This window comes from Chelmon rostratus, chromosome 2 (genome assembly GCF_017976325.1).
Source record: "Chelmon rostratus isolate fCheRos1 chromosome 2, fCheRos1.pri, whole genome shotgun sequence".
In the NCBI taxonomy this organism is placed as follows: Eukaryota; Metazoa; Chordata; class Actinopteri; order Chaetodontiformes; family Chaetodontidae; genus Chelmon; species Chelmon rostratus.
Genome location: NC_055659.1, coordinates 24,631,667 through 24,658,179, shown reverse-complemented (window position 1 = coordinate 24,658,179; position 26,513 = coordinate 24,631,667). Strand labels below are relative to the sequence as shown.

At 44.1% G+C, this 26,513-nt stretch overlaps 1 protein-coding gene across 3 annotated transcripts in view; it reads right to left on the bottom strand.

The window, feature by feature from the left end:
* The window catches only part of sulf2a (sulfatase 2a), a 33,283-nt gene extending 19,602 nt beyond the window's left edge, over window positions 1-13,681 (bottom strand). For 2 of the 3 annotated variants that reach the window (XM_041950190.1, XM_041950210.1), the window contains exons 1-2: window positions 13,556-13,681; window positions 6,240-6,308 (exon numbers count right to left, since the gene is read on the bottom strand). The gene's annotated coding sequence lies outside the window, so the exon portion shown is untranslated. The remainder of the gene's footprint in view (window positions 1-6,239; window positions 6,309-13,555) is intronic. The other variant, XM_041950200.1, reaches the window with a different exon arrangement.
* Window positions 13,682-26,513: the final 12,832 nt, after the last annotated feature.

Sequence of the window (26,513 nt, the reverse complement as noted above, 5' to 3'; positions counted from 1 at the left end):
CATCCACACACACCCACTTTGCTCTTGCTCCCCGTTTCCAGCAGCAACCGGGTGGCATGTAGAGCTAGCGTGGTGGTCTGCAGGTTTTTTGGGGGGCTTCAGTCAGGGTCCACGGCAGGGTCACAGCATTTACCCCCCCCCCCTCCCCTGCACCCTTGCGGTACGCTCCAAGAGAGCCCAAAGAGAACACGGAGGTGTTAGAGAAAACACAAACAGAGCCCCGATTGTCCCTGACTTGGGTTCAACCCCCCACGGCCCCACCTCCAGGAGTTTAAGACTGGGAGAATGAGCAACTGTCAATGGTGTTTTGTAAATACGTAGCTGTTTTCACTTCAGATGGGTTATTCAGACGTCGGAGGGAAATGTGCCTGCTTTGCAGTCTGCGAGTGTCCTTGCCTTTCCTGTCCTATTGAGGTTTGTATGGGAAGGCCATTTGTGGTGCGTCCGAAAGAGCGGCGCAATTGCCAGCTCTTTTGAGACAGGGGTTGACAGCTGAAACAAGTGAGCAAGCTGGTGGACAGGGCAGCCTGCTGAGTGATGGCTGTTTCTTATTGGCACTTATTGACCAGAGGCAAAGCCCCCCTACAGTGTGTCACATCTCAGCAAAATGGATTACAGACAAATCAGCCGGGGCCAATTGTTCCACCGACCTAACTACCTCACTGAGACCTCAGTGCAGCCAAATGACTTCTGCATGACATTGCATAACTGCAGCAACAATGAAATCACTCAAAATATGATCTGCTAAGAACTGCATAGTACTAATAAGGCTTGATGGGAGGAACATTACTGGGATGCACACAGAGATATTCATCTGCTCGGAATAATGCAATTATCCCTCTAAACAACGCTGTAAGCCTGTAGTTTATAAGCTGCACACGTGTTGGTAAAATCAGATCATGATTTACAGGACTCATAGGTCTTAAGCTGTCATTTGCTGTGTTTTAATTACATGCCATTTCTCTCTCGTCATCAAATTAGCACCTGCAGTGGGGACTGCTCCTAATGGCCCTGACTTAATGATGATTACAGACAATATCGGTTTCAACTTTCAGTAAACAACTGCCACTGCCCGCTGAATAAATTACTGACAGCCCAGATAAATCAATACGGTGGCTGGAAGTTACAGTTCAGCTGCTGCAGAAGTGATCACTATTATAGACTCGGGATTCTTTTACTTGACTGATAAACAATGGCTCCTGACTGCTCAAAGGAGTCCTACACAGCAGTGGGATGTTTTACCCTGGAGTGGTGGGGGTCTGTAGGCATCATGAGGACCATCCTCTCTGGTCTTTAGTATACCCTTGGAGGGTGTGGGGAGGCGACGACCACTTCTTCACTCCTCCCATTCTCTGTCCTAACCCCCCACCTTCAGTAGCTGGCTTTCTGCTGGCCCTTTTGTCGGCGGATTACTGGGGGTTTAGAGACACACAGGCTTTTCCCTAGCTCCCCTATCGGAATCACACAAGGGGGTTAAGACGGGAGCACAGAGGGGAGACCTCAACACAATGATCTGAATTACAGAGGCTTTCTATGTATGGCCACTTATATTCCCCTCATTTGCTCTACTCAGAAATCACCACAGAGCGCTATTCAGTGCTTGTGGTTTTCCCAGCAGGAACTTTGGGATATATGCCAAAACCAAGGGCCGGATTTTTGGAATCTTTACCAATACCTGTAGTTCAGACAGTGTGTTTTCCTTTACCAAACTCTTTGTCTTTTGTTCAGTTTAAACCCAAACATGTGTGATGGTCCTTGTAATCATCCACAGTAAACAACCAACACAGAAAATACCCACAGCAAACAAACAAGCCTCAGGTGAAACCGCAGCGATGCACACAGTCAACATACGCAGCCCACATCATCCCTCCATATTGTGAGCGAGCACAGGCTGTCTCCTCCTCTACAGGTCGGTATCCATCTCTCTTTGCCTCGTCCCCGGGACAGCTGCCCAGACAGCCCATCTGTCTGTGCTGACCTGTGTTTGGGACCATGGGGGGAGTCTAAGTGGCCCACGAAGGGGGTCTCTGGCATGTTGCCCGTCCGGTAATGACAGTTAAGCTGCCAGCGGCTTGCCTAACAGCTCTGGAGGTCTCTCTGTGGTGCTACGGTATTGATATTGTATCGGGTTGCAAAGGGCTTGGCAGCCTTTTAATGAGAGCTCAGATTGATCAGGCGGTAGTGGCTCTCCCTTTACTGTGGATGATGCTCATTGGCTGTCCCTGCAGACCTGACCTCCCTCTGATCTGTATCACTGACTGAGCAGGAGACAAACACACTCAAGCCTTCAGTATACAGTCAAACACAAATGCTCCTGTAAGAATGGAGAAATGCTTAGTAGTTGCAATGGGTTGTAACTACAATAAGGAGAAAGTGTTTGCTTTAGTTACAAACATAGTCCATGTTGGAGCATCATACATGTTCAGGTGGCAGTAATGGTGGAGTCTGTTTGCAACAGCTGAGACAAAATGTAACAGTTAAGGGACTCAATCGGTCACCAAAGTCATCAAATTTAAAAACCACTGGCGGTAAACTTTACAAGAACATATCTGAACTTGAAATGGACTTTTACAATACGAAACCGTATCTTGTATCTATCTGAGTGTCAGAGAGGGAAAGGAAAAGGGAAAAGCGATATTTAAACCACCTGCCTGTCAGCCTTTATAATGGTACTTCACCTTTCCATCCCTCCTCCTCCTCCTCTCTACCTGCCTCCACGCCAGGTTCATGTCAAGGTCACAGCAGTGGTCTCTAGGACTCGACTCTCTCTTATTAGCCCTCCATTAGGCTCCTGTCAGAGAGGCAGCCAGCTGTCTGCCCCCCTGTGGTTGTGATCGTGACCCCCACTCAGCCTCTGGACCCCCCCCGGGATGTACAGCATGGAAGTAACAGGACATAGGTAGAAATGAAACCCTGCTCAGTACTCAGGGGAGAGGACACTGTGATTACTTTTCAGTGGCCTTTACTACCGAAGTAGCAGGAGACCTTTATACGACTGTGCTGCCGATTGGTCACACTGAAATGTGAATTTCAAAATTCAAGTTCTGAATGCACTGGATTTGCACGGGTGGAAAAGGTACATGTTGTGATTATGTCCTCTTCAAAATGGTCTCACGCTTGCCCTCTTCTTCTTTCTCGGTTTTCTCCCTCTCTTTCTTCTATTAAACATGAATTAGCAGCTCCTTGATCAAGTTCATCACCCTTGTGTTGTAATTAGTGCTGTGTCAGAGCACAGAGCCTGGCCCCATTTCACTAATAGAGTAATTACCGTACTGTCGGCCAGCTCCCTGACCTACGTCACCCTACCCCCACACACGTTAAAACCTTCCTATCGCACCTTCCTATCAGCTCAGACAGAACATAAAGCATCAGACAGGACAGGAGATGCACCCAGCTTCTCAACCAAGGGGATTTATAGGCGCCCATAACCTTTTACTGTGGATCACACTGAGCGAAAAGGTCAATCAGATTCATGAGAAAAGCGTCGTGGGTGAATGTCTGCTCTTAACAAGCATTGTATAGCGCCAAGATCACTGTTGCACTCTCCTAGATGTGAAGTAGAAAAGCATTAAAAATAAATGGGGAGTACAGCCAATTCAAGACACACATAAAATGGCCAATAAATTCATAGGGTAGAGAGGGATGGGGAGACACTGCCTATGGAGGAGAGAGGGACACTGTTTAACTGCTGTAGAGATTCAATTAATTATCCCTACATCGCAGTTAAGGCAGGCTAAAACACTACAAGCTTCAACCAGAAGCCCCTTATCTCCACCAGATGTCCTTATTTTTTACAGGGTGGGCAGTGATGACATACTTGGTGTCATCGTGTGTTTGGTAAGCTCCTTGTTAAACACAGCTGTGATTAAAAACTATTAAAGCAATTATCTTAACGGCAGGAGAGCTGGGGATCGGAAGAGAAGAAGAGAGCCTTTTGTGGAATTCAGATAAAACCTCCTTTCAGCACCATCGCCCCAGATAGCTTAAGTTAGCTGAGTGGTTATGCAATTGGCAGAAGAGATTTTTTTTTCCAAGTGTAGAGATGCGCACACACACTCACACACTTTCTTCACAGCCAGCCACTTCCTTACAAATAGAGAGCCGACTTCCCAGCCAGCCGATGGGAGCTGACACACAGCAAAAGAATGAGCTGCTTCTGTGTTGTTACTATAAAGCTTGGCCAGAGTGCCGATTGGCCTCTCTGTGTGTGGCGCCGCAGGTTGGCACACTCACAGGGGGCTTTATTGGGGTGCCGTCCTGAGCGTCAGGCAGCATGCCCGATGTTGACAAAGCCTGGTATCGCCTGCTGTCAGCCCATTCTGTGTGCACCCGGCGGAAAGAATCAATTAGGCCGAGCTCACAACAGAACACTTTAATATTTGACTTTTAATCAGTGGGCAGAAGGCAGGCTGGGGCATGGAAGCAAGCTGGCAGTTCCCGTCTTGCTGATGTGGAAAATGAGGGTCAGGAAATTGCTCCCAGGGCCCCATAATGTGCACCACATACCCCAGGGAGGATGTGAGGAATCTGTCTGAGAAAAAAATCGCCACCAACAACAACAGGCTAATCCCCCAAAGTGTTAAGGGAAAATATCCCTTCATCACTCATGAGATATCAAAACCTTACGCAACCAGCTGCAAAGAACGGAGGAGAAATATCACATAACTCTGTTCGTAAACAACCAGAGCTTTGTGGAAGGGACAGTGGTTTAAGAGAAGAAAACTGAATTGATGAGGTCTTTACTCGGCAGATGAACTGTGCCTTTGAAGAGTTTCTCTTGAAGACTTTTGGTTTTTATCCCGCCCTCTGCCAGCAGGAAGAGGAGGAAGAAAGAGAGAGAGGTGAACGCTGTCCTCACGCTGGGGTTTTGAAGTGGAGATCAGTCCTCAAACAGAATAGCTTACCAAAGGCACATCATTCACCTGTCTACTGTTGGTAGTTTCACAGAGACAAGAAGGAAAATCAAAGTTCATGCTCCATGACGAAAAGTTGCGTAGTCAGGCATGTTTTTTTTTTCAAAAACAAAACACTATCATGGATATATTAGCCGCCATTTGTAGCGAGTCGTTTGTTAATCAAAAAGGAGAGCTGATTACAGTCACGTACTGATGTTTTTGCAAGTGATAATGAGTCAGCTGTGCACAGCTGTGTACATAATGTGCCCACATGTGCTGAGAGCTGCTTCCTCTGGTGCCATCCAACTGTTCGCACAGGATGACTCTGATCACAGCAGCAGCCCAAGCATGTTACTGGTAAACAGCCAACAGGAAAGTGGTAACGCTGCAGTGGTGCTGTGTCCACGTTATGTCGATTTACTGCCTCTTTCAAACTGTGCACAAAAACAGTTCCATTTTTTTAGACTCAGTGCCTCAAACTACTGATTCAAAGCATCAAACATAGCAAAGGCTATCATTGCTTGTTTTGCAAAGACATGAAGCTAGTTTACTGCCAAAAGCCACGGGGGGTGAAGGCAGTTTTTCAGCTGTTGATTTGATAATTGTGAGCTTTGTAGCGCTGCTCATCAATTCTCATGATTGTTTCCCGTAGCCTCACCTCGTACCCACTCTCTCCATCCTTCTTTTCACGTTCTTTTCTCATCTCTTCATAATTACCATTTGGACTGACAGCAGCAGAGGGGGCATCTGCTGTGGCCACAACACAACCACAACACCCACAGCTCTCTTTGATCATCGATTCCATCCCAGTGTGGCCAACAACAACCATCCTCTTATTCGTGCAGAATGAAATGCTAATCACTGGCAGGCAGATCAAATGAGGAGATCTGATTTTAAGACCGACTGATGCAGCGTGATGCGTGAGATGTTTCCGGAGGCGACGAATCTATCCCCACAGTAAATAAAATGCTGATGTTAACTGTGGTCTGCTGTGTTGTCTGTTTCTCTGATATCTGCAGAATCCATGGCAATAGGAACAATAATCAGAACCTGTCTGCTCAGGGAGAGGAGTGCTGCACAGATATAGGTGGAAAGTTAAAGTTAAAATAGATATGCAGACTAGACTGAAAAGAGTGAACTTTGCACATTTGGGCACTGGGATTACATTTAAAAGATGGAACATGCAGGCACGGCCTTGCATGTACTGATCCACATCTGTCTGTAACACAAAAGTCTGCATCCACACATGCAAGGCAATCCTTTATATGTGTGTGAGGAAGAAATGAGAGGGCAGAGGGAGACTTCACTTCACTTTCACAGTGTGTAAGAGGTGAGCAGCCTTACCTTCCTTTCTAAACAAGCTGTCTCTGATGTTCTCCTCTGCCACAGAAATCAGCCTCTGACTGCCAAGTTCTGCAAGCAAACACAAAGTCCAGAGTGGATGAATACTTGGAACATATGCAACTTGCACTTAGGAGCCCAAACAGAGCCAGACTATCTTTTATCTACTTCTGGCTTTTTTTTTTCTTTCTCTATGAATCTTGTGCACATTCTGGTCCATCCATGCCTGATGCTGGCCTTATTGTCTCAGACACTATAAGCCATTCAGTCCAGGCACTGCGCCTCCTTCACACATACGCTGAGGATGGTGAACAACCATATACTGTACTTCATGTTAGTCCACATGATATTCACACAGGATAAAATTCATGTTGACTGATGCTGTGATGCCCGTGGAAGCAGTAGTTCAAGAGATTGTTTAATCAGACCTGTGCCAGATATCACATCGTCATTGTTTTCATTTTTTTACATGATTATCTCTAACCCTCCAGGAAACTTTCAGTGATAGTGATAATAATTAGTTTGTGTTCATAATGCTATGCAAGCACTGCTCACTTTCACTCAGGCAGACAAATAAACCCTTATACTGCTTTAAACTAGGTGTCAGAAGCAGCTGAGGTAGGGAAAAATAGCTGTTTTCACCCAGTTCTTTCCATCAAGCTGCCGTCTAACACTGCCTCCACGTCTCCAACAGCCTCTAGTTGTGATCTTGTAAGCTATAAGGCCTTGTTCTGTGTCTGCCTGTGAAGACATGTTGACAGGAGTGGAGCTGTCTGATCCTGACTGGACAGGTGTTAGTGTCCAGCATGTAAACATCTGAGCTGAGCCAAACCAGCTTTGACATCTCCATAACCACATGAAATCTTAATTTTAATAAATGTCTACTGATAGACCCTCTAAAATTTCATACATAGTCTTTGGCACCCACAAATAATGTGAGTGTGTGCGCACACACACACACACACACACACACACACACACAAACACACCCATTAATGTGCAGCAAGGCTAAGAATAAACTGGAGAACCTTATAAGCCCACATGAATCTCACCGCCAAGGCACGTCTCTGACCCCAGCTGCTCTCTGCCCGAGCCAGCTCTGCCAGCCACTCATGGGCATCAAAGAGAGGTGAGGCCGTACAGCTGTGCCTGTCTATCTGTCTGTGTGTCCATCTGGAGCAATAAAAAGCGCCTAAGACCTCTGTCAAGGCTTGCTTTGCACAGTGAAGCATATTCCTAGATGGCTTAACACATAACTGGCATAGACTTTTGAAGCCAAGGACACGGCGAGGAGGAGGAGGAATTTAAGTTGTGCGACAACGATACGAAACAGCGAAGACATCATTTGTTTTGACAGGATTTTATTTGGCCATAGATGACATCCACATAAACTTGCAGCATTCAGCAGACACCGCAGGCTGCAAGTGGCAAAAGTGATTTACTTTCCTTTTCTCTCGCTAAAATAAAGGAGTGACAGATTTAATATAAATAAGCAGAGAGGGGGAGGAAGAAAGGGAGGGGATTGGAACAGGCTGTGGGTGACAAGGCAGTGTGACAAGCGTGGCAACTGAGAGAAAATGCGACACCTGGCCTTGTCCTTGATGTGAATAAGAGGATGATACATCAAAAAGTGACAGGGCAGAAAGATGACTATTACCCAGGCGAAGAAGAAGATGAAGAAGAGGAGAAAGTGACTATTTTAAGCAGTGGAGTAAAAATACTCCAGGAGTTCATTTAATATTCCTTTGCATACAGCGCTCCGGTGTTAATGAATCATGTTTTATTAGTTGCGATAATCTCTAGTTCTTGGCAGAGTTACACTAAAAATGTTTGGCAATTTGAAGCATTCCAGCATTGAGATCAAATGCCCACGTTAAATAAAAGCAATCAGGCCACTCCATCCTCTTCTCACCGAGATAAGATGGAATAAGCCGTCTGTCTTTTGATCCTGATGAAGTTTGACCGAGAGGGTAAATGAGCGGGAGCCTGAGGCTGTGTTTTTTTTTGATTGGTTGCATTCACCCCGTCAGGCAGGAGGCTGATTGATTTCACTGGGCTGGAACCCCGGCTCTGCCCCTATTGATCCCTCATCCTCAACCCTGTCTCTTCCCCAATTAAGAGTTCACTAAGCTGCCACTATGGACCACTCCTAATGAATACCACCTTCCTGCCAACATCTCAATGGTGCATTCAGCTGCCTGTCTCTGGTGCTTTCTCACTTCACTTTCATCTGCTACTCCTCCATTCCAGTTGTAGCTAATGCTCAGCCACATCAGAAGAACAATGGTGGAATTACTCGGGGCAGTGTTCAAGGTTAGCAAAGGATTCCTACAGTTCATTAAACATAACCATGGGGTAGACAGTCCAAATCTCTGTACATCACTGAGAATCAGTTGCTTCACCAGTGGCAAGATTTTAAGGATTAGAACGAATTGAGATACTTTGGATGTAGAAATCTGGGATGTGTCTGGGTGTCTGACGAGAAGATCAAAAGATTCATTAGATTAGAATTAGATCAAACACAGTCAAAAGTTGTGAGGACAGACAGAGGAGGAGTTTGTGAGAGTGGTCGACATGAGAGAAACAGAAATCCAGACGTAGGAGCCAAAAAGCTGTCTGGCAATTTAATTGGCAGGTACATACACACATACAAGGAATCCGCCTGTCTTTTTGTCTATCTCCACATCTGTTGGCACATTAGTTTCTTGATCTGCCCACCTTGAGGGTGCAGAGAGAAAAAAACAGTTCAGTCACAGGTCAGTTGTGCCCCGATCCACCCGGCCTTAAACCTGTAATCCCGCTGCTTTGGTGAAGTGCGAAAATCCAATTTCAGAGATCTGTAATTCCATAAACCTTATTAGGCACAACAATGGCTGCTACACCCTGAGGGAAAGGCATGAGGGGAGGGTGAGGGTGCGGAGGGGGGTGGGTAGCTGAAGTTGTGACCAGGCCAAACACAGGGATGGAGAGAGGGTGACGAATACAGAAATGGAGATTAAGGTAGAGTCCAAGTGTAGCAAATCAGGGAAATTAAGAAGACAGAAGTGTTTTGGCATGCAGCTGCACTTCTAGTAAGTTACCATGACAAGGTGCAACATGATGAAATGGGTGACGCACAAGATTCACAGGGTAAAATTTTCAACTTGCCAGTCAAATTGGTGTCCTCACTGCTGGTGAATTTGTCGGCCCTTGTCTCACAATATTTAGCTATGTCTTAAATTTGCCACAGCTCTTTTTTGTTGTTTTCTGTATTTTTCTTTTATTTACCATATAATCCTATCTTTACCTTAAGAGCCTGAACAGCGCAGAATGTTTTTTATTATCAGAATTCCAGACTAGAAAATAATCTTTTTTATTTTGTTTGGGTTAGTGTGTCCTGCCATCACCATTGCATCCTGTATTCATTTAATTGTAACATCAATGGGCCACTTAGACTGCTGTTATGTGAGTGCTCTCATTGATTGTTTGCCTAAATCCAGGAGAGTCGGGTGTGTCTGTTTGTTTTGCCTTGCTAATGGACACCCTCTCGGCACACACCTCAGTGAGAGCGCAGCCAATAGCAAGCAGCGGAGGAGACATGGTCACAAAAGCAAGAAACATGGACAAGACGAGAGGAATACACAGCAGTGGAATCAATAAACACTCTCCAAAACGGTATGAGAAGGACCCAGGTGGTGGAAAAGCAGATGAAAATAATTAAAGGGATAATTACATCCAAGGTGATGAAACTTTGCTAATCAGACAGAAAAACATTTGAGAAAAGTGGCTTTGAACTTGAGTCAGATTTTGGCCGTGTTCCAAAATCTCGCAATCAATGCTCTTAGCAAGCACAGTTAATTCTGTCATAAATTATTCACAACTGTAACAAAACTGTAGCAAAAGGCCACCGATAACCCCGGGATCTAAAAGCTGATTAGAGGAGGAGATTGGAGCAAGGATTTAATACAAATTTCGGAGATATAGCAGGGCTTTAGTGACATGCTGTTTGATATTGCAAGTGAGAAGGGGCCTCCAGCCCCTGTCTCTCCTGAGACAGATAGGGCAGTGAAGCCCGTACTCTGTGGCCAGCAGGGTATAATTACATTTTCCCGTGGGGCACCTGCAACGCAGCAGCTCAGTCACATAGAGCCCCGAGATTGAAATCTGATTGCACTCGTACACGGTGAATGCTGGGAATCACGCGTACACACACTGTGCACACTGAGCTGATATGACACAGACACGAGCACAGAGGAACATGACACACAAGCAGAGGCACATGCACGTATAAACACAAAATAATGTGCTGCTCCTTATTTGTGCCTAACAGCCGCAGACTACTCCTCGCTCTCTACACACCGTTGAGAGAGGAGTGTTTGAGCGTCGGCGTCAAGGAGTCCCTCTGCCTCTCTATCATTAGAGCTGAGGGGAGCAGCAGCACCGACATTTACGCACTGATCTCTTGATGCCGCCTCATCGCAGGACCTGTTAACAGCATCTCATACATACAGATGAAGAAGGGACGCGGAGTGGGAACACGTGAGTGCTACTTACTGTCGGGCTACTTTTAATGCTTTGCACAGGAGCCCTGTGTGTAAGTGAATGAGTGATGAAACACAAGCTATGATTTCAAGTTTTAAGTTGAAATTTCTGAAAGATCCAAATGTGAACTAGTGTGTGTCCATTAACTAAATTTATGCAAATATATTTTGATCGAGCCAATATAGATATCTGCTTATTCAACCAGCAAAATCACATAATCAATCAAGCATCTGTCACTTTGCTTTGCTGTATTGTGACATAAAATTGCTGTTAGCGACAAAACAGTTATGCACAAACCCAAAGCGATCTCTGTTCTTTACTTTTTGTGTCTTCTTGGCAGAGTGAAGTGACATTGGTGGCAGAATGACATGAATGCCTTGTCTACGGTAGACAAAGAAGCAGGTACGATAACGTCAAGATATATTGGAAAAATCTGCTTCCATCAGTGTTATTGACAATACAGCTATTTTTATGGACAAATAAAAAATGTGTTTAGAAATAGATGCACCAACCGGTGTTGCTATAGACAATAAACATGTAGTAGGACAGCAAGTGGAGCAGATGGAAGAAGCTGTAGCTCTGAGAGGGCTGAATGAAGCTAATGGGAGACATTAGCTTTAGGACCCTCTGATTTAACCTCGCTGTGTCCAACCACAAAAGGTCAAGGCGGCGGTAAAATGAGCAGACAAACCGGTGCTGCCCCGGCTGCCTGTTGGCCCGCAGAGACCGTCGAGCGGTGTCACCTTGGCTGCTGTCACTGATATCTGCCACCTGTCATCACACTGCACCCCCGGCCAGGGATGCGGCTGCGTTGACAATGGGTTTGTCGATAGCGCTATCTCCTAAGTGGCGATGGGGGAACATGTCCTCTGCTTTCATCAACAGCTTGAGTCAACAGCCTCGGCGTGCAGCATTAGCATACAATACATATTCATGCCGGTCTCTCCCTTCAACTGCATCGCCAGCCCTCGTGCACATTTTCCAGTCATTTTTACAAACGGCATGTCAAGCGCCCCATTTTCGCCGGGAGTCCCACACGGCCTCTTATGTATTCACAGCACGGCCACTGCAAACAACATCAACAGGTCTCAAGGTCGTCGCTCGCACTGATGGTGTGTGTGTGCCTGTGTGTGTGTGGTGGCGGGGGGCGTCATCTATCGCAGAAAGTGCGTGAATAACTGAAGAAGAAAAATAGGAACTGGAGGAAAAATTGAGCAAAATGAAATGGTTATAAGGGTGTGATGAGTGTGTGTGCATTGCAAGATAAGAAATGTATGCAGTGTGAATCCACCCATTGTACGATTTGGGTTAATGCAGTGTGAATAAGTGACTGTGATTTTGTGTGCACTTCCCATTACATAAGTAAGTATAACAATTCCAGCTTTGTGCGTGTTAACATAAATTCAAACAAAGTGTTACGTACATCTGGGTGTGTGCACATGCAGTGCGTGAGCAGGGTGTGCAGCGGCACGCGGCTGCAGTCGTAAGGTGCCTGGGGACTAGCTGACAGGTAGACTAAGCAGGAGCATCCTCCTTCAGTCCACTGGCATCTCAGTGAGAAAAGAGGCCAGTTGATGTGGGGGTTAGAGCTTCCATGGCAGGGTGCGTTGTGATAAATAATGAATGCTTAAAGAACAGATCTCTGAAGCTTCTTTACTTTCCATCTCTCCCTCCATCCTTGCATCCGTTCATCCATCCACCCATATCGCTACAAACGGCACGGGGCATTCAGCTGTCTCTAGCATAAATATTTCAGCCTTTAGGTCAGTGCTCACACCCCCCTCCACTGCGCTGCTCTTAACTGCCACTGCTTGGTGATGACACAGCCTTTTGACCCATAAAGATATTGACAAAACACTGATAGTGAGTACATTCATGGGGACCAGCCTCGCAGACTAAAGCAGGCTTCTATAGGAGTGGCAGCGGCTGCAACTGTTGAAATGGCGACTCTTGAATGAATGCTACGTGGTGGATACCGTCTCCATTTCAAAAAGGTCCCCACATGCTACACAATCAAAAATGTGGACCAGTCATACCTTTGGAAAAAGTAATATTTTCACTGTTGTAGGAGGGTTTTTTTTTTTCTCTAATTTCAAACCCCCACACACTATTTTGCAACAGTCAGGATTATATTTGGCTGAATAAAACAAAGCAACACTGAGACAATGAATGTTCCATATTTCAAAACACAGCAGACTATGAAACAGGAAGACAAAGGGAACTAATCACAAATTGGATTCAACACCAAGACAGACCAAAGAGCTGTGAAAGCCGTACTGACTTGATCGCTGAGCAAAGTGGATTCTCACAGATTCTGAACATTATCATAATGTAATGATTCTCCTACGATAGCATACAATTATGTAGAAACACGATCACTTAAAAGACAGACACTTAAAAACAGCTCATGGAGGCACAGCAGATGTTGATAGTGTCCAGCCCAAAAAACTACCAACTTGTTCCACCAGATAAACAGCAGCTCCTCTCCATGCTGCTCCGATTCAAAGCCACATACTCTGTGAAGAGTCCAGTGCATCCAATGAACAAGAGATCTTATCTGTCTTACCCTGATGAGCGGCGCCGTTAGCGACTCCATGCATAAATCTCAGAGGCAAACAGAACAGATCAGAGCATTCAAGTGTAAACTAGGGCAAAGCTCCAGCACTGTACCTTCTAGATACGCTACTCTGGAAGCAAGTCCTGTGGAGGAACAAGCGATCCCACACTGAGGGATACACATGCTGCTCTCTGTCATCTATCACAAACACACACATATGCACAAACACAAATCCACACACCTGTTCTGGCGAGTCCGGTACCATCCAGTCCTGTCCGGTCCGTTCAGATCGGGTCCCCTGTGCTGGCAGAGTGAGGAGCTCGTCTCACCCCCCACGCAGCCCGGTGCAGACAGCTCACTGTTATAGATGCACTGACAAGTGAAAGGAGGGAGGCGTGGTTTCACATGAGATAAATAAAAGAGGGAGGGAAAGAGGGAGGAGAGAGGCTCCCTCAATCTACAATTCAATTTTGCCCTCACTCCCTTTTTCGGCAGCGTTTCGGTCCTTCTCTTCTCCTTCTCTCTTGTTTTAGCCTTTTCTTGATGTTATTCTCTCACTCCTCCTTTTCGATCTTCCTCCCTGCGTGTGATTCCTCGCTGGCTCTCTCTGTTTCCATTAGTTTTAGTCTTTCCGCTCCTGCTTTGCTTCCTGTTTCTTCTCTTTCTCCTTGTTACATTTAACTCTGCCTCTTCCTCTCTTGGCTTTCATTCATGGGGCAGTCGTGTGTGTGTGTGTGTGTGTGTCTGTCTGTGTGTGAGACAGTGAACCGGGGCAGCTCCAGCCATCTGTTGGAGCTTGTGAGCTTCACCTATTCACAGTCTCATAAAGGCAGAGGCACACAGAGGAGTGAGAGAGAAAGGAATGGGAGGGAACGAAGGATCAATCTTAATGCTGCAGGGATGGGGTGGGAAGGCACTGCCTGGCACACACACCGTATCTATCAGGCTGGCACCTTTGAGGCGAGCTGGCGTGGGCACCCCTGCTCACTGGGTCCAGGCAGCGCAGGGGATTTGGCTCACAGTGCACGGGCATGCAGATAGAAGAAATGGACAAATCAATTTATACACAAGCACACAAAAAGCATATATACATGGCTGAGCTCACACGCACACACGCACTTTCACGCAAATCCACAAAACCAATTTCCTCTTTGACAAAACAAACAGGATCTATCAGGATGGATAATCCTACAAACTCAAAGAGACAAGGGGACGAAGGACAGGGGGCAATTCTACAAACTCACACAGACACACACACACAAAGCCTACCCCGAATCCTTCCATCAAGCACAGCTAAAGTAGGAATTTTCCTGCCCAGTTTAAGCCAGATATTTCTCCAGAGTGCCGGTGTCACTTCCCATCCCTGACCAGGAGGGAGAGGTGCGACGGAGGGTGGCGGAGGGCGGAGGCATCCATCACTGTCCGCACCAGCCGTCCCATGATGGATGCGCCTGTTTATCCCTCTCTGCAGGTTATTTAGATGCAGTCGCAGCAAGAGAGATTAGTGATGGAGAACCTCTGCACCTCCTCGCCTCTCCTCCCACCCCATCTAATCAATAACACTCTTATCTATTATCTGCATTTCGAGGTATTTCTCCATGGAAATTTGACGCACGGAGAGAAAGAGAGATTAATTGTCCACCCCCTCTCAGTGTTTTCAATTACAATGTGTGCAATGGATCATCTATCTGTCAGCTTGACACACTACGGTATTTGTGTCACTGCAAAGAGATGAAACCAGGCTGCTTTGAGAAAATCAAACAGTATTTTTCTGGCCAGAACTGTTCCTTGCAAATGCAAAACAAACTGTTCAGTGCGGGGGATTCGCATGGCATTTGAGGATAAAGAAAATGATATTTCCTGCTTTAACATCAGGTGCATTCAGCACTAATCCTGGTAATAAAAAAAACGCATTGTCATTCAAGCCCAACTGGAACCATGAGCCCTTTGTAAGAATGGATTAGCTGGTTCCAACACTATTCATAATCATCTTAAAACAAAACATACTGCTGGAAAATTATTTATTTCTCCACTGTGTGCATATCAGATGATGTCTGAGACTCTGGGACTGCTTACATAAAGGAGCCATCTAGCTGCTCTAACATGCTGGATTGCAGACAATGCCCCAGAGACGGCCATGTTTTTCCTGAGCGGAGCCGACATGCCAACACAGCAGCCCACTGGGCCAGTGACACCACTTTAGGACATGGTTTATTCATGCTCCCACTCTCTCGCTCGCTCTCACGCAAACTGAAGCTGTGTCATCCCGCTGACCTCTAATTGGGTTTAGATCAACAGATGTATTCTCTATCAAACCAATCTACTGTATATGGACAGGCTAAACTCTCCCAATGTATGTTAACTACAGGTATCAACCCCACTCGCTTCTGGGAAATTCCCACAGAGATTTAGGAGGAGCAGACACAGACAGAGATGGAAAGACAGGAAAACAAAATGCAAAGAAAAGCATACGTATGATATCTGTATGTCTGCCGAGAGAAACACCCAGACTTTAAAACCCACAGGAAAAGTCCAGACCTCAGGGAACAATTTTTTTGGCTTTTCTGTTTTCTGCTTCAATGGACACAAAGTGGGCAGGGCCTTGTGCGCCTCCTTTGCATGATAGTGCTGAGGCAGGTGCATAAATAAGAATGAATGATTTCTATTGTGAGAGATAGCGATGTTCTATCCTGCTGAGATCTTGTCCTTGGCTGGGTATGCGCTTTCACAAATGAATTTGTTCCTTTTCTGCACTGTGTGTGCCAGGCTGATAAAAATATCCCCTGTCAGCTGGCTGCGTGAAGGGGGGAGGACTCCAGTGCAAATGAGGCAGACCCCCTCACTGTCTTCCCCTCATTGCCAGCTCTCTCTCTCTCTCTATCTATCTCTATCTGCACTCCTCCTATTATTCTCTTGGTTTGGGATAGTTGGCTCAAGGCTGACTTCCCTCTACCATCACCCCCACATCCCCCACACCCTGCCCTCCATCTATTCTATGATTCTCTGGCTGAATGTCTGTGTGTGTGTGTGTGAATGTGTAACTGAGTCCTATGCATTGAGATGGCCCTACATCACCATGGCTACATTATGAAGAGAAACAGAGATAGAGTGAAGAACAGAGAGAAACTCAGAGGAGAGTAGCCTAGGAGCTGACAATGTGGGGACTCAAGGACACAGGATTGACAGAACTGGGGATGAGAGAAGTCCTGGCCAGTGAAACAATTCCCCTGAAAATAGCGGCTACTGCAGGTAGAATAATAAAACGGTCATCCAAGCACATGGTTTCAGTGGCAGACAGCCATTATAGCTACCCTACCCTCTTGCTTAGCTTGTACAGACTCAAACATGTTATAAACATGTCTTTAGTTTGTGTTTAAACAAAATGCCCGGACACAACGAACGCACAAACAGACGAATACACATATTTCCAGAGGACAGCCTTCTTGGACAACTGCAAATGCAAATAGTTGAGTGAGTCACATTCTGCAGCTGTGCTCACTGCTCCTAAACCGTGTTTCCTTGAGTTCCTGTGGTGCAGAAGGTCGTCAGAATGCCAGCCACGAATTAGCTGAATACCCCGACATCATTATATCCCGGCAATGATGAACCCCACACACATCAGCCTGTCATGTCTAATGTTCTCCTCTTATTTATTTCACCCCTCCTGTCACCATCACATCACATGCTTCCAGTGAAAATATAAATAGTTAATAAGTCAGTTATGAGCGACCATCTTGTTCCAGCAGTTGATTCCATATCCTGAGGTGATGTTATAATTCATTTATGAGTGTCCCACAAATCTGAATGGTACAATTAAAAAGAAAAGAGGATTCAGCAAAGTTTCCTCCATCGCAGATTTCAAATTTAATTGCTAAGAGTTTGGTCACAGACATTTTTCAGACAGAAGTCTTTGACTAAAAGCTTTGCAATATAACATGAAATCTTGCACAGAGCAAGTGTGAGAAAGCCTTCATCTTCCTTAATTGTAATACAGACTGTAGATTTCCCTCCAGCACCACCCGGAGACAGTTTACTGTGTGGAAGTTTTCCCAGTTCTTATCCAGTAACTCTTGAAGTGACAAGGACAAATCCAAATAAAGACAGGACTGCAGACAGCAGACAGAAAAAAATGCCAATATGGTGTCCCAGTTGCATATATATATATATATATATATATACGTGTATATACGTATATATATATATATATATATATATATATATATATATATATATATATATATATATACGTGTATATACGTGTATATACGTATATATATATATATATATATATATATATATATACGTGTATATACGTATATATATATATATATATATATATATATATATATATATAGCTGGAGAAAGAGGAAAACCTTTATAACTGACTGCCAGGAAAAGCACAGGTGTTACTACTAACATTAATGATGGCTCTACTTCATATCATGAGCCCAGAATCAGAGCCATGGAGCTGAAACAGCTGAAAGGGACACAGCACTTACTAGCACTGTTAGTTACACACACAAGTCACTGGAAAAACATCTTTTCAGCTGAAAAGTTAAAGTTTTCATTTTTTTAAATTTGGTTCCACGGCTACAGCTTCATTGACATCCCACACTGCTTGTATCATTCCTGGTTGGTACAAAACAGGCATAATACACAGATTTCTTTTGGACTCTGTTTGCCAAAACAGCATGCTGTCAACATTAGTACACTGTGTATTAGCACATAGTAATTAGAATTGGGACATCCTGCCAGTCTCACTCAAGGAGACCATGTTGTTTGATGATCAGCCAGCAGGGGGAGGTGTATTCGGGTCTAGGAGGAATATATCCTCCACTGCATCAGTGGCGTAAAAAACCCTGATGCATCACTTTGAGGTGGGTAAGACAACTGCTCTGACTTGAAAAGTTAGCTCGTATCTGATTAACATCTCATCGTTGTCACTGAAATAATAAAGCTGCAAACTGCTGCTTTGATGTGTTTCGGCTCCCTCATGTTCTTACACATGCTGAGCTGTTGTCTTTTGGGGTTTGGCCTTGGATATAAATGTCAGTCTCTCAAATAGTGCTCTGTTGAAATGTTTACGTACTGTACTTTTCAAGTCACTGTTACAATTTTGAAAGAATCAACAATCAGTTGATTCAAATCATGAGCTGAATGGGACATTTTAGGATGAAATGCTATTGGATTTAATATGCAATAGTACAGGCATATAGTTTTTCTCTATGTTGTAAAAGAGAAGAAACATTTAAGTATTTTCTACAGAATCAATGGTTCATTTTGAAAAGTGTATTAAACTTTAATATGCCTGTTCATTAATTCACAGTAAAGGAGTTTATGGTGAAAACAAGATCAGACCAGACTGGATCAGCCACATGCACGAAGATGTGCACGTACGAACCCACAACACACACACTTCATACCATCTGTCCATGCGCAGCAGGCATTGCAGAGGTTGGGGAACCGTTACCAGACCGTGGGATCCACAGATCAAAGAGCGCCCCCCCGTTGAGGTCTGCGGTCCCCAGGAACACAAGCCGCTATGGGCCAGAGCCAGCATCACATCCAGCTAATTAACTAAAACCCCTTCACACCATGTTATTTGAATTCCTAATGTACAGAACTGAGTGTAATATCTGCCACACATATTAAACAAGAAGAGCTTGTGGGTTTGTCTAACAAGGCACCCCAGTGTTTTTAGCACAAATACATTTGTAATCACTTTAAAACGTTATGAGGGCGGCTACACAGAGGAGTTCAGTTATTCTGATGCGGGTGAATTTTACAATATTGCTAAATTAACATTTGTGTGAACTTGCTTGTTGCACACGTTCAACTTTTTGCTTATTTTATCACAAGCATGCCTATACTTATGCATCCAGCTCACACGTATGCGTGCTCACAGTCACACAGGACCCTCATTGAAAAGACACACCTTACCGCAGTGAAGTTTCAAGGGCCCTTCAGTGCAGCCTTCCAATCTCAGGACTCACCAGAGTGAGAGAAAGGCCTGAATTATAAATCAAGGGGCTTTAAACGGCTATGTAGATTAGCAAGCAGTCGTGTTTGGTGTCCTCAATAATTAATTACTTGTTTGTACCAGGATGGACCTTGCTTCTTTTTTATATGGCTCTCTGTGTTTGCAAACAAACATTTGCTGGCGTGCAATCAGGAGCTGTCAGGGTGTGAAGAGGGCTCCTGAAGAGTCCAGTGTACGGACTGACGTCACGACAAAAGACCCTGAAGGGGGGTATTCTCATAATGTGTGAGTATGTTTATTTTTGTACTTGTGATGACTAAATGTCCAGAAAGATTACAAAAACTCTCAAAAGTGAGGATGTCTTCTTTGACTGCACTTCCTCAAGAGGTTAGTTAAGTGCTTGACTTTAGGTTTGTGGCTTGAGATCAGTATTAGATCAGGTCAGATAATTGAGAGGGTTATAGTTAGGACAGTGAGTGTAAAGTCCTCACTGTGTTTGACACGAATGTTAGTTGACTTTCAGCACTCTCACAGCATATGGGCCACCCTCTGCCAAAATTAACACCAGCCAGAATGACACCTGTACAGCAGACTGCCGCAACACAACAGACACCGTCTCTCCATCGTGTCCCAAAAAATGTGAGACACACCCTCTCTCCTTATCTCAGCCCTCCGGCCATTTCTCAATGGCTGCCCTGAAACCGCCTTGTAAGCAGACTAAAGACAAGTGGGAGGATGAAATAGCATCTCCCTCTCCCCTGTGAGGAGCAAAATGATGAATTGTGTAAAATCTTATTTGCACTTCATATTAAAAAAGCCAGAGATTAAGCCAGCGACGCAAAAGGCAGAAAAGAGCTGATGCAGGCAGGACAGAGGAGGGCCCATTAGAGAAATGCTGTCCTCCTGTCTGTCTTTCTGTCCGGCTGGGTGACACCTCGCTCCTTAATGAGATGTCTGAAGTCAAACAGGAGAAACACCAACACAATAAATTACCAGGCTCATCACTTCCTGTTTGCCTCCACTCAGATACGGCTGAGTAATCTTTCTATCTGGCCTCGCACCATCCAGAATGAGATTCTGTCAAATCACATTCGACAATCCTTGGGTCCATTTGCATAACTACGTTCGATGTTTCCAGCCAAACTGGTGACATGTTTTTCTGCAGTTAATTAGATTTTGGAATTAGTTTTCCAAAAAGGAAAAAAAACCAAGATGATTTCTCCTCTGCTTGGTCTTCTATTCCCATTTGGAAGTGACAAGATAAAATTGTGTACAAGGGTAATTGCATGGAAGTGCTGAAATTATAGCTGCAGAGAGAAGGTATTTTTGCAGTTAAGGAGCTAATACTCTGTTCCAATTTCAGACTGTTTAGCATGCAGGCTCTGAACTGTTCCCTCTGACATGGCAAACCTCATTAAGATAGAGCAAACTAATTCACTTGAGGACGAAAGCTAATTCTTTGTATCTTTTTTTTCTTCTCAGAGATATAGAGACAAACTGAAATTGGGTCTTAGGAGTATACACACATGAAGGTAGAGCTCTTTCCCAGCTCTTGTAATAACACAGTTGCTGTAGATTAAAGAGGAGAAGGATGTAACCTTAAGCTACCTTTGAACTGGTGCTGTCAGAAATAGAGAGGAGGCTGAGCCTTTATACGGCAAGCCCACTCTGGACAAAACTGTCAAGAGCACAGACATCTGAGCTGTATGTGATCACTCCACTCATGTGTCAATTCCTGCTGATAAAGCACAGCTAACCTTTTATGAAGCAGAGGATGGGAGGAGGGCAGAGGAGGCGAGAGAAGGAGGGCAGAGGAGAGGAAAGAAATGAGGAAAGAGGGATAGAGGGAGAGGAAAGAAAAGACGGGCCGATGCTGGGCCTGCAACGGGCAGACATCCATTAACCAAGCACTCAGCATGGGATATGGCATTTACCGAGAACAGCCAAATGCCATGGCAATTAATCAGGGCCTTGAATGCCAGCTGTATCAATACCCCTTGTACACTGCCATGGGTGTATTCGTGCACACAGAAAGAAACACTCACACACACACAAGCACACACCTAGACCTATATTTTTCTGTTTTCAGGGGAAGAACGCTGTGTGACATATGTCTCAGACTAGGACGCACACAGTGAAATGGAATGAAAACATCACTTACACAATCGGAGACTAAGGCCTGGTAGATGGCACACATTTTACTCTGCAGGGAGTTGCAAATTGCTTTTGAATAACCAAGGTCTAATTGACAGGAAAAGAATGTGCTGTCACTTCGCAAGTGCGAGTGTCATTAACACATTTTTCATTTTGTACAGGCTCCAAGGCATTATTGTTTTGTTGGCCCCAATCCCTCCCCGGTGCAGTGAATATGTTTTAAAATGGTTGTGAGCAGAATGTTGTTAGCTACACAAAACTCCCCGAGGGTAACAAAACACAAGAACAATTGGCTCATTAGAAGCAGAAACACTTCAAACCACAATATGGCGGGAACTCACTTAGAGGAGAGACAAAGTCAGCGAGTGAAGAGCACAGATGGATGGATAGGAGGGACAAGGAGGGAGACAAAAGGCACACAAACAGAGGAGAAGCAACCTTGTGTTCAACACGGTACACAAGAGAAATCTGTCGCAGAGATAAGGTGAATATATAATACTCATGAAGCAGCCGAAGAGCGATAAGTGTCACACATAATTAGATTATAGTAATCTGATTATTATTTGTACTACCTGCAACAACATACTGTATGCTTATAATAAGTTCACTGCAAAGGAATAACTGCATTTTACTATGTTGCACTTTTTGGAATGAACTCAAAAAGCAAAGGAGCCTTCAGACTGTGAGTTTATACACATCGTGAAAACAAGATATTTGTAGATGATGACATGTATGAAGTTTGCACTCTCTCCAACATTAGAATTCAATTTGTAGTACTAATTAGTGATAACAGGCCATTTTCACAGCAACACTGACTTGTCACAGAGGGAAGAGCACAGATGTTACCAATAACATTCACAATGGCTCTGTTGTGTTCATGTGTCCCCCTAAGTCATGACAGTGGGACAGTGAGGCAGCGTGAAAAATACCAGGACCCTGAAACTGAAGCAGCACCATCATTCATTTTATTATTTACACTTGTACTTTTCCTACAGTGATATATTAAAATCGGCTACTTGTTAACTAATTGTGATTTATTAGTTAATTGCCAGTGGAATTCTAAACTCGTAGTTATGTCACAGGTATTGTATAATTTCCCAATAGTGCAAAATAATAAAGTATGTTGCACACCAGCTACAAAAAACATTATTCTCTGATGTTTAGTGTTTAGGATGTACTGTGTAGAATGTGTATGTAGTATGGATTTGGGACATGCTGACAGTATGGGGAATGTGACTTTATGTAATTAACTGAAAGTTACAAAGAGGTTCCAATGAATTGCACAGCAATCGCTTGATTACTGTACTTAAGTACATGTTTGAGGTACTAGTACTTTCAATGAGTGTTATTAGCTTGCAAGCTTTATACTCATTGGTTCAGCAGAACCAATGAGCTTGTGGTTACTACAAGGAAACATGGAGGCTTCCCACACATCTTCAACCCCGCAGCACAGAAGATCTATACAATCACCACAGTTTGAAGTTGGATGCCCAAGATTAGTGTCATCAATTCAGTATCTGACCAAATGAGAAACATGGTCACAATGTCCCCTCCTGTTCCTGAGTTATGGGGTTGAATAATAGCCTTTTGGATATAAGATGTTATCACTTCATCATTTCATTTTATGGGACATTTGTGTGAATTTTGTCATGAATTCTTAGAGTTATGGTCAAAAATGTGTTGTGTGTCACAGTGACCTTTGACCACCAAACTCTATTCAGCTCATCCTTTGAAGAAATACCCTGAGATATTGCATTCACCAAATGCCACGCACATATGCACTACATATACTGTACGGATGGACAAGTCGAAAACATAATACTTCCGGTCATGGCTTTTGCCAGCGCAGAGGCATACCAAATGGGACAACCAAAAAATGTGATGCATCACCTTAGATTAAACAGTAAATTAAGTAGCCTGGACCAACATTAAACTGCTGCTTAGATTTTAACTCTCTGAAAGGGTCATTAGTCATAATGAGTACCTTTGCATCTTACTGCAGTTGTACTACACACCTGTGCTTTTTGTCCAGTAAAACTCTGGACACAGCACTTGGCGAGGCAGTATTACACATTGTAGTGGTTATACAGTTACTTTAGTAAACCAACTAAATTCCTTGTAGTTTCCTACCTTGCACATGGATGACCTCTGCAGCACAGCTTCAGTTGCACACTGGTTGAGGCTGGTTGATCAGATAGAGCTGCTTCACAACAGCGTTTGTCACAGGATGTCTATAAAAAGAATAACAGTATGATTCAGTGAGTGAATGACCTCACTGTGACAGCCACACTGAGACACAGATGTCCCAAATACACCCAACAACTGGCCATACCAACGAGCCCAGTGTGTGCTCTGTATCTGTCTGTAAGAGACGGACAGACAGACAGACAGACAGACAGGATCAGAGAGACAGTGGAGTATTTCATGACAGACACCAGTCTCTCTCTTTCTCCTTGGCTGGATGTCTTGAGGCAGACGGGAAGCAGCTCAGGCTGAAACAGCTCTTCAGGTCTCTGATGTTTTGTTCAGAGATTAGAGTAATATTTTCCAGGACGTATCATCTATAATTCATTCAGTGTATTGAATCGCCCAACATCACTCCCAGTCTATTAATATCAAATTCACAGACCTGCAGTCTGATGAGTGTTTGTCCTTGCATGCATGAAACAACTGCAAACACAAACACCTGAATTCAGTGTTTGTTAGTACAACAAACCACCTCGGCAAGGTTTAGACTAATCTTACACTATATTTATGTAACTGGTCCTGGTCTGTCTACTTTTCATGTGACTGTACCTTTCAAATTTGTAATGTAAGGACACATTACAGGAATTGCTTTTGTTTTCAGGTGTTGTAAGCTAACATTAGGTGTTGTAGGCTAACATTAAGGGTTGTAAGCTAACATTACGTGTTGTAGGCTAACATTAAGTGCTGTGATGGTCAGATAGCTGGAAACGTTTGGCCCAACTTTTTGTTTCTTTGGCATTATTGTTTGACAGTTTTGAACAGTTTTACAAAAACGTTGACACACCTGGTGTTCGGCAAGTCATTAATAAAGACAAAAACCACACACCTGTGCTGCATGCTACCTGCTGCTTGCTGTCCGCCCTAGTATTGTTTCGCAGCGACCTCTAGCGATCGAAACGATATCTACCCTCATGTGGCGATAAAAAAATAAGTGTCTGACTGACGAGAGGGATTTTTAGAGTTTTTAAAGTTTTAAAGTTACTGTGTTTTGAGAGAAGGAATAAAATTACCTCGATTTAAAAGCGAGGTGGCCGAGTAAACAGCATGCTAACGGTTAGCTCGGCGCATTGATATTTGAATTGTTATACGGTCCTTTGATTAGTGATTAGCATTAAAACACATAAATAATAATGTGTTAATAATAAAATGACCACTCGTACCAGCACATCAAATCATTTACTTGTATCATTTAAGTTTAATATATTTCTGTTTAAAATTAAAAAAGCATATCGAGACTACAATACAATATCCAGTATTTGTTGTATGTGATATAAAAACATTCAAATACTTTTCTTACCCATTTGACACACAAGAGGGCGCCACCAGCTTTCTATTATTTTCACAGGCAGCGTGAGTCCAAGCAGGCAGGCAGGGCTGGCTCTGACTTTTAGTTTCAGGTGGCAGGACAGAGGAGCGTTTGTCAATGTAGGTGTCTTTATGTAGCCTAAAATCATCTGTGGGTTTTAGGGACATTATTACTCTTCATCTGGTTGCATGATGCAATAAGTAGCTAAACACCTAAATCATAAGAACAAAGTAAATATAAAGATAATATTAGGCTGGACTTTGGTGTGTAAACCTTTTTTTAAGTAAAGCTTTATGGGTGTCAGGGTCATTCATAGGCGCACCACATCTTCACAAGTAGCATGCTGCATCACTGGAGAGTGAATTTCTGCCTCTGTTTATCATATGTTTGGATCAGATGTACGTGAATTGACATCAACCATGTGTGAGAAATCTCACCTCAAGAAGATGAGTATAATAAATACCCTCCATCTATCCATTACAGCTACAAGGCAATAGGTGTAAATGAGACATGACAGCAGCATCTGACATCTATTGCCCTGGAGGCCAGAGGGTGTATGTGTGTGTTGAGGGGGCTGGGGGGGGGGGGGGCAATCTGCTTGGATTACACAAACTCATCCAAGAGCCATGGGAGAGCAGGAGAGAGAGGAGTGCAGCAATAACCTGTGGATCACTTCTCTCTGAGTCAACATCAAGGCTCTGTGTTTATTTTTCATTATTTCCCAAAGGCCCTGAGCTCCTGGAAGAAAGGCCTCATACACATGAGCAGCGTCTCATCCAAACTACAAGCTCAACCATAACAGTCCTATTTTTAGTCTCAAAAACTACTGTAAACTCGAGGACCAAAAGATGGCTTCACTCTCTGTTTGCTTGTTTTCCTTAAGGTGATGGTAGAGCCATCATTTGCAGATGAAACAACAGCCTACACCCAGGGAGAGGAGCCCATAATCTGTTTAAATATGTCTCTGAGAATTGTTGTTGTCATTACCAGCTGAGCTGTTATTACAGGCCTTACAGTGAGCCTGACAAGTATCTCCTGGCAATGGTTTGATTCACTGTCACAGTCAAGGTGAGATCACCGATGACAACCATAGCTGGATGATGGATGATGCACAGATAGATAGATGCATTATTTGAGCTCAGCCACTGAATTGAGCAGCATAAAGTAAGAACCATGAGTAAAAGAGAAAGAGAGAGATACAGTCGGAGAAGGCTGCGTGAAAGGTTAACTGCCACCTGCAGACAGCGGAACATTCAGGACGTCATAACACAGCCATAAAAACCCTCTTAAGGCAGTTTGTTACAAACCAGGTTAACACACTGAAGCAGTTTACAGCTGGAGCTGATGCACAATAAAGCACTTTACACAGTCACTGTGACTGACTGGTTTGGCATATACCGTCACACAGACACACACACATGCACAGACACTCACACAGATTTTGGAACAATGGTCTTTATTTTGATATGATCCACTTGAGCGAGTGCTGTAATAACATAGCTGCTGTCACCT